The 9734-nt window shown below is 36.3% G+C and overlaps 1 non-coding gene across 1 annotated transcript; it reads left to right on the plus strand.

Moving 5' to 3' along the window:
- The first annotated feature begins 9039 nt into the window (after positions 1-9039).
- Positions 9040-9146, plus strand: LOC145065197 (small nucleolar RNA R71). Its single transcript, XR_013688343.1, has one exon. It is a non-coding gene; the product is annotated as a small nucleolar RNA R71 (small nucleolar RNA).
- Positions 9147-9734: the final 588 nt, after the last annotated feature.

Genomic DNA, 9734 nt, shown 5'->3' on the forward strand with positions numbered 1-9734 from the left:
TTCGGGTATATATCTACCTTTCACTCTCCATGAGGTTTTATGTGAGTGACCCTTCGTCTCGTCTGCATTGTCGATTGGGGCTGACCAAAAGTATTCATCACATCCACTAGCATTGTCTTCTTCTACCATCGCAGTTAACTCTGCAGTTTGTTGTGGAGTGACCCTTGGCACAGTGTAAACCTGATTTGGAGTAGTTTGAACCTTTTGGTACACAACAGCTTTAGCTTTGAGGGTTTAGGACTTGTCGTTAGTAGAGCGAGCAAACTCAACAGAGTTTTCCGAAATGAGGTTTTTATTGGACTTTGGTTCATTCTTGGCTAATTCGGAACAGTCTACCAAATCTTCTACATAAATTTCACTCATATCATCGTCCTCATTAAGTTCAGATGTATTTTCAACATCAATTTTGTTATCTGAACTTAAGTTGGCATTCAATGAATCAAATTTTTGTATAGTTTTGGCTCTCAGTTTCAATTTGTCATTTTCATCTAGTTTTGAGCATGTCCTTGTGGTCCTTAGACTTTATGTAAGATTCAGTTTTGTCCAGACCAATCTTATATGCTGGAGACACTTCCTCAGAGGACACAACACTCTCACAGTTGTATGCTTCTGCATCGATTTCATCCTCCTTTAATTCAAGGAAAGGTAAAATCATACTACGAATTTTCTTCCCTATTTCACAATCAAGATGCAACCGAGTAATGTTAAAATAAAGCCTCTTAGCAATTAAACGGAAAACGTTTCTTTCTTTGAGAAGTTTAAGATTGTCTCTTTGCAAATAAACAGAATCATCTTTTGATCTAATTAATTCCTTATCCTTTTGCTCGATCCACATTCTTCGTTCCTCACTCTTTGAAGAAATCCTGCTGATTTGATCAGTTAGGTTAGAATTGGTGACACGGGTTTGGGTGAGACTGCCACTTATGCTAGAGAATTTCGACTTCAAATCATTTAATTCTTTTTCATAGTTATTAGCAGGTATTTTTAGAGAAGCAAGAATATCTTGTACCTTTTTATCAACTCATCGCATTCATTGATCTGAGCACTGACAGGCTTGGTAGCGAAACATCTGTCCTCTAGCTCTCTTTCTTCTTCAACTCCCCCATCAGTTGTGTATCCTCTCATATGGGACACACCCTCGGTCACTGCAAAACATCTTCCTATTGATTGTTCTGCTTTTTCCATCATCGCTTTTCCATGAGTTGGCTTCCTAACTTCATCATCCTCAGAATCTGTAGACCAGACATCCACACCTCCAAACTTGTTACTGTTGGTCGAACCTTGCACAATTAAAGCATTCATAGTAGAGTTATTAACAACAGACTTTCTTTTCATTATTTCCTCCAATCTTTTCAGGAGGCTCGCTTCCTCATCATCTTCTCCTGTCTTCTCTTCTTTCTTTCTCAGCATGCAGTCTTTGGCAAAATGATTTTTGCCTCCACAGTAATGGCAATCAAATCCTGAGTCGCTTCCGATTTTAGCTTTCTTCTTAGACTCTTCAGATTTTGATCCCATCTTCGGTTCCTCCTTGACCCGTTTGGCACTATAACTTCCCTGCCAATTTCAGTTTTTGTTGGCGGGGAATTTCTTCTTGATGAATTTTCTGGGGTTTGAAACCATCATTGCATATTCTTCTCTGGTTAGATCAAAGTCAGTAAGATCTAATTCCTCTTCTTCTTCAATCGAACTCTTTCCTTTGGAGACAAGAGCCAGAGAACCAAGACCCGAAACTACATTCATTTCTTTTGATAAGGCATTCTCATGGGATTTTAAAATACCCACAAGTTTTGCCAAAGAGCATGACTTGAAGTGTTCATGAGCTTTGACAGTTGACACAACGGCCATCCATTCAGGTCTGAGACCATTCATGAAAGTGACCTTTTGTTCAATCACCTTCCTTTCAATACCATGCTTTATCATCTTGCTCAAAAGATGATTGAAACGATCGAAAGTTTGGATAAGCTTTTCTTCAGGCTTTTGCTTAAAATCACCAAACTCTGACAACAAGAGGGTTTGAATAGAGTGTTCCAGATCTTCATCAGTGGAATACAATTCCTTCAATCTACCCTAAATCTACTTGGCTATAGCACAAGAACTTACCAAACGAAATGTATCCGATTGCAGCACAAATCTTATCATCCTGAGAGCTTTGATATTGCACTGGAACTTCTCTTTTTCATCCTGAGGGATGTCTTTGACGTCATTATCAGGTTGATTGTATTCTTTCTGTGTTTTAACAATCTTTGACGTGCTAGTATGAGCGAATGGGCCTGAAGTGATAGCTTCCCAGATTAGATACCAATTATCCTCCGATCCAATCACATAGTCTTCAAAGTGATGCGTCCAGACTTCATAGTCTTGCGTGTACAAGATCGGTATTCTTGTTGTAGACCCTATGCTGTTTGAGATATTTATCGGATTGGTTTGAGAATCGTCCATAGACATTGTGAGTACTTTTGATCGAAAAACCTATAAAAGATAAGACATGTAATATTTCGATTAGGGTTAGATTAACAATTAATGAGGTACGCCAACAAGGAATGATGGCTCAATAAATATCAATCAATGTGGAATAAAAACCCTATGAACTTCTTCGACAAAAAAGGTGTGTATGGATTACACAGTCTCCTGCTCTGATACCAATTGATGAGTTTAAAACTCTTAGATCGTTTAGATCTTTCACAAGTGCGATAAAAGAATTCTAGCGGTTAAGAATAATAATGAACTAACACAGATCAGAATCAAACAAGAGCTTATGATTCAAAACTGAGTCACGCCTCAGTAGAGCTCGATGAAGAACTTCCGCTGTAGAGGCGAGCTAGGGTTTACAAAACAGTGAATACGAAAATAATGAAAGCGCTACCTTCTAAGTCTGCATGCATGCAACTTATATACTAAACCCTAATACAAAATAATGCACGGCTGGACAGGCCCAATACCGACAACTAATCTAGGCTATGGACCGAGCTCATGACGCAATTCATTAGACTCAACACTTTATCTAAGCTTCTTAAACTCATACACCTTTCCTTAGATAGCTCACATGTGTGTCTAAACTATTTCAGAACCTACAACAGTAAGTCCCGAATATTCAGACTTATTGCCATTTTCACAATTCGAACTATGAAGAGGGATGTCGTAATCATAATCGAATTTGAGAATAAAAATATCACAATTTCTATCTCCATAAAATCTCTCTTAGTGAAAGCGTTTCCTCACAATCATTTTCATGAAGCAGAGAGAAACCTTATCACTTAGATTTTATGGTGTATGTGTTCCTATCCAAGTGAATTGTCATAACCATAATCATAAGACAAGGTTTAAGACAAATCGAAACTCATATGGACTGAACTTGTTCATTCTTAATTTCTTTCCATCAAGGGTCCCACCATTGCTTCCAAGTTATTTAGCAGCTCACCTATACTAGTCAATGCATTTTCATTGAACAAGGTGCTTGCCTTTGTGCAGTCAATTGAGAACTCGTAGAACTCATATGCATAAGTAACTTTACTGGAATGGCATAGAAACAAAATTTTGTTAACTAGTGATTAACAATAGGTTTACTCTTGATTAGTTCTTGAAACTTTTCAAGATCTTTAGACTCTTACTGACCTCTTGACATATAAGATTCTCTTGTCACAAAACATTTCTTGACAAATAAATATTCAGGAGTTAGCGAGGATTCTTATCAAGACAAACACTACACACAATTGGTCTTAGCTGGTCTTTGTCTTATCCAAGACATCATAACTTACTAATTTCAAACGTGCAAGAGTAAGAAAAACATTTTTTTACTCCACATTTGATGAGTGTGTTAAAACCTTCTTAAGATGTGTCACTCAAGTCACAATCTTGGAGTATGACTCTAAGACTTGATTTTGGAACGAAGTATGATCCACCTTTTGATTTAGTCATTTCAACAATTTCCTATTCATCTTCTTAGTCACACTAGTGCACTAAGGTGTCCTTAGAGGATCAATTGTGATATGGTTTCATAATCAATAAGACGATCATAAAACATGATACTAAAGTACTCTCCCATTTTTTCAGATTGGAGAAACTTTTATCTTTCTGCCTAATTGATTCTTTTTATTCATTCTGTCATTCATTGAAACTTTTCAATGATTCAGAATTATACTTAATCTTGTAAGCATAACCACATTTACTAGACTTTTAGTAAATCATGACAAATAATCTTATTGTTATTTGTGGTGGACTTGACCAGTGCACAACATTACGTACCAGATCTCCTAGTCTTTCACTTGACTCACATACTTATGTGAACAAGAAATTGATCTTAATTTTCTAAGTACCAAGATTTCCATATATCACATGACTCAAATCTTATGATTCCAAGCTTCTGTCCAATTGAAACTTGGGCGATGGGAATCTTTCCTTACATAGAAAATTACGACACTACAATAAATAACATAACTAAGAACCACATCCACTTAATACTGCTTATAATAGAAACACACAAGCATCAATTTTCACAATTGACATTGCAAGGAGATATAAATAAGACAAAACTCAAAATTTCTTTTATTTATAAAAGGTGCGGAAAAACTTGTCCTTACAATGCAAATTCAAATGAAAACTATGCTATTACATATTCCAAAGCAATCTATCATAACTCTAAGCAGCAACTCAAAATCCGATCATCGAATCATGCAATCGAAATCCATTTCTTCGCGATTAGACTCAGCTCACTTCTTCCTTTAAGCTTCCTTTCTTTTCTCCGATCCTAGAACACATCAAAATGCAATGTTATCACATTATGTATTAAGAATCTAAAATAGAAAACTTAATAGAGTTAGATAGTGGATGTTACCTTAAGCAGAGTCATACATCTTGACTCTCCCATCTCTTGGATATCTTTGGTAGTTAGGGCAGCTTCATAACCAATGCCCGCTATTTTGGCAGTAGAAACATATGGATTCTTCAGGAATGGTACACGAGACTATCTCAGACTCAACCTTTCTCTGGCATAGAGAAAACTTTTTTGGACTTCCAATGTTGCCATTGCCCATAGAAGGTTGGGATATTGATTTACCAGAAAAAATTGCTTGACCAGTGCGCCAAATCATCGCTGATTCAAAAGCAATAAGCAAATAAGTCAAATCAGTAAGGGTCATGTTGTCTTCCGCCATATAGTACTCTCCAATGAACTCACTATATGATTCGGGAAGTGACTAAAGAACCAAGTTAACAGCCAACTTCCTTGAGACATCGATACCCAACATTCCCAATATATCAATATGCAACTTCATATCCAAGACATGAGCACATACAGACTTTCCATATTCGTGTCTTTTTGCCATTAGGGCTTGAGTGACCTTGAACTTTTCAAGTCTTCGAACATGTGGGTCAGGGCGAATTATTGGAGGAGGTGGAAGAAGTGCAGAATGATTTCCATTTCCATAATCCAATCGTGGAACATCATCTTCAAGCCGAAAACTTATTCCAACGGATTCAAGAAGACCATAGTTGTTAGACATTGACATCTACAAAACGGGAGAAATTCAAGTTAGTTGATAAAATCCTCAATATAGCACCCAAATGAAATATTGAGGCTAGGGTCCAACACAATATTCTACAATTTGGAAGAGGGATGTCGTAATCCAAATTGCAGAACATTTGAAGGTAGGTAAATGACGATTTACCAATTTCCACCATGAAAAGAGAAAATTGAAAATTAGGCTTTAAATGAATTGAAACTCCTAGATCCTTTTAGATTCATTGAACTTTTCAATGGAATGTTTAAATCTCGATTGTGCCCTTCATGTTTTCGACTAGGATGTCGAGGATCACAAACAAGGTGTGGATAAACATGCAAATTAGTTTGGTACTCTCGAAGACGTCTATCACCTAATCAATATGCCGATTAACCACACACGCTTCATTGATCTATGATAATATACGAGCTACCCATTGTCATCCTTCATTGGTCCCATATTGGTGTGCCGATTAACCACACACGCTCCACTAACGACCAACAAGGAGCAATGTGCAATTTCATGGATTAGCACCAACTCAACACTTTTCCTAAAGTAACTAAGATTTTGGAATTTATAAGAGAGTTTAGTTACTTCGTACTTCGTTATACTTATAATGGAAGGTTGTGTCCTATCCTACCCGTTCGCTAACGACCCTCCACTAGTCAAGAGTGCGGTGGGTAAGAGTGGATACCCATTCAATCGCAAATTTATAGGCAATTTCCTTAAACACCCCTTATAGACCAGCTTCGTGAATGAGGCCTACTAACGGTAAGACTGACTCGTTACTTATACATATATCATATTAAACTTTTAATTCTATATAGTATAAGGGTGTATTTTACACTTTAAAAATACTAGGTGGTATAATCTATTAATAAATTGAACTTTTAATTCAATTAATTTAAACCATATTATTATGGATTTATTAATTATCTCCTTTAATTAAACACTTAATTAATTTAATAAAACCATAAGGATGTAATTTGAACTTTTCAAAATACTAGGGTCTTAGAATTTAATATTACAAAATTAATACCTTTTAATTAAATTTTAAATCCAAAACTTGAGGACAAGTTTTGAAACCTTTCAAAACATTAGGGTTTAACTATTTAATTTTCAAAAACTAAAACCTTTTAAGTTCAAATTTATACTATAAAACATAAAGGGTATAAATTGAAACTTTTCAATCTTACTAGGTTAAATATTTGACTAACAATAATCTTATATTATCAATATTTAACCAAATCCATTAATTTTGATGAGCATAACCATTCCAAACATAAAAAATCGATTTTAGGCAATAAAAGCGAGTTTTGGAAACAATCGTCAACAAAATCTGGCAGGAAATTTGAAAAATCCGGCAACAGGCCCTTGGACTCGTCGAGTCCACGATGGAACTCATCGAGTAGGATCTACTTGTTGAGTCCATACATGGACTCGGCGAGTCTGCCAGTCAGAAACCAAAAAATTCGATTTTCATGATCTTTGGTGGTTCACTTTTTTCATCTATTCACTAGAAAAACGACCTAGGCTCTAATACCACTGATGGGTTATCAGCATAACATCATTCCTATGGCGTTCATGCAACCCTAAATGCTTTGAACTAGGTTTTTCTACTATGGAAACAACAACATTGAATACCAAAGCAATAACCCTAAAGCTTAGCATACAAATCTGAAAAACACATATGATTTAGGGTTTAGATCTTACCTTGATTGTTATGTAGCAATAACAATAAAAAACCTTCTTGATCTTGACTCTTGAAAGCTTAGTGCCTTAAATGTTGCACCTGTAATGGAGTCACAAACACCACTAGCAACAAGACGACTTAGGAGAAGGAGGAGGTGGCACCAAAAATGTCTAGGGTTCTTGGACGAAGATCCTTTCAAAAGGCCCCTTGGACGATTTCTGTATGGACTCTCATATAGAATTCGTCCATTGCTTCTTTACGGATCTTAAGCGCAACTCTGTAACTATCTTATAATTACAGTATCAGTCCCCTTGATTTAATTAATCTCTTTTAGGCACAAAATTAATTCTTAATTAATTCTTGACTAATATTAATTAAACAATATGATTTCTCTTTTAATATATTATTCACATAATATATTAATAAATCATAATTAATCCTCTTTCTCCTTAGTTCATCCTATCAGTTTCTATGGTGAAGGCAACTCAAAAGGACAATGCTCATAATCGGGTCAAGTACATACTAAAATAGTTATGGGCTTAGACACCTAATCCAACAAAACCAAACTTGTCGATTTTAACCAATAAGTATTCACATATACCACTTGGAAAATTCACCTTCTTGTGGGCAAGTTGGATTTCCATTTGAATTGGCCTGGGCTCCGAAAGATTTAGTTTCTTGAAAAAGGAATAAGACATGAGACTGCCACTAACTCCCGAATCTGCAAGAGCATAGCTTGTGGCTGAATTTTCGAATTGCCATCAGTGTGTTAAACTTCATGGATCCCCCATCTTCTTAAGTAACTTGTTTAGCTTAGCGGCTGAGTAATTCTTTTTAAAGATCCCATTTACTGCCTCTTCCATCTTCTTTGTATTCATTAGAAGATCCTTCAAAAAATTTATGTATTTGGCATTTGTGCCATTACTTAGATGAATGGAATGTTGATATGGAGGGCTTTTATATGCACCAGAAAGTTCTTAGTCTTTGGCTTACTTGTCTTGCTTGGCTCGGTTCAAGAATAGTAGCAGAATAGCAGTGGCTGATATGGTTTGACTGGAGGAGTTTTATTATCTTCAGTAGGTGGCCACGTTGTGGTGGGTTCTTTACCACGTCATGGTTGGTCTTTAGAGGGATTTTTTTGATTTTGATTTTTCGATTCCTGTGCATCAACTAAATTATTGTTATAGATATGAGCCAAAGGAGTAATAATTTTACCACTCCTTGTTGTGATGGCCTTGACATGTGCCTTCGGATTTTGTTCTGTGTTGCTTGGAAGTGTGTCCGATAAATGTTCATTGAATTGCCTCGAGAGTTGACCAAGCTATTTCTCAATATTTTGAATGGACGCTTGTTGATTCTAAATGACAACATCAATCTCATTGCGTCTCTTCTCTGATGCAACTGCGAATCGGGCAAGCATGGCTTCAAAGTCATTCTTCTTGGGTTTCTTCCAATATACGTCATTCCTATCTCCATTAGAATGGCAAGCTTGAACCTTCAAATTCCTTCCTCGTCATGGTCACACTCCTCTGTTAAGTGAGGACCGCCACAATTATCACACCCAACCCAAATTCCATGGATCAATTGATCCATCTTCGTCATTCATCGATCCAAGGACTCTAGTTTTTCCATAACTGCTGCCATGTAATCATTTCCTTCTTCCAAATTCCCTTTTCCTCTAATAACATCTTCATGTGTGTTATGATATTCACGTGAATGTTTCACTAATTATTCAATAAACTCCTTAATCGTAGTTGGTTCATTCCTCTCCGTTGGTCCTTGAGAGTCAAGGATTTGTATTGTTGTAACATTCACCCACCGTAGAAGATAGGTGCTTCCCTTTGTATATTTAGATCATGTTAGGGACAATTCCTTAGCAAGCCCTTATACCTTTCCCAAACTTCAAACAAGGACTCAACATGATTTTGTTGGAAATTTTATATCTTCTTCTTGACCTTGGATATTTTTTATGTTTGATTATACTGCTCAATGAAAGATTCACATAGATTTATACATGTTGTAATTTTTCCAAGTGCAAGGGACTTTACCCATATTTTTGCATCTCTCGTGAAGGTTACTAGGAGCATTCTTAATAGTACTGCTTCTAGCGAGACAATAGGAACATTAAAGTAATTTGCGATGTCACGGACCTCATCTATGTGCCTAACCGTGTCTTCATAATACTTTCCGGAAAATGGGATGTCCTTTAGCATCCCTACAATGTGGCCCTTGAAATAAAATTTGGTTTCAGCCGGGATTTCTGGTGGGGCAAGTCCTAGACCTTTATCATTGCGCACTTGCTTCTTGTACGCACCCATAGTCATTCGTGTGATATCCGTCATCTTGAAAACTAACTGCAATAAACAGATAACGAAGGCATACAAAACAACAAAAATGATAAACGAAAACTGTCAGGACGTTCACCACATCGTGGTAACGTAGTAAACAAAAAAATTCACTAAAGAAAACTTTAAACTTTATATGAAATAAATTTCACACAAAAGATCGAACACTAATAGCAGATAATAATTTACTAATATTTGAAA

This window comes from Lactuca serriola, chromosome 7, assembly GCF_051521515.1.
Source record: "Lactuca serriola cultivar US96UC23 chromosome 7, Lser_US96UC23_V15, whole genome shotgun sequence".
NCBI classification, from domain to species: Eukaryota; Viridiplantae; Streptophyta; class Magnoliopsida; order Asterales; family Asteraceae; genus Lactuca; species Lactuca serriola.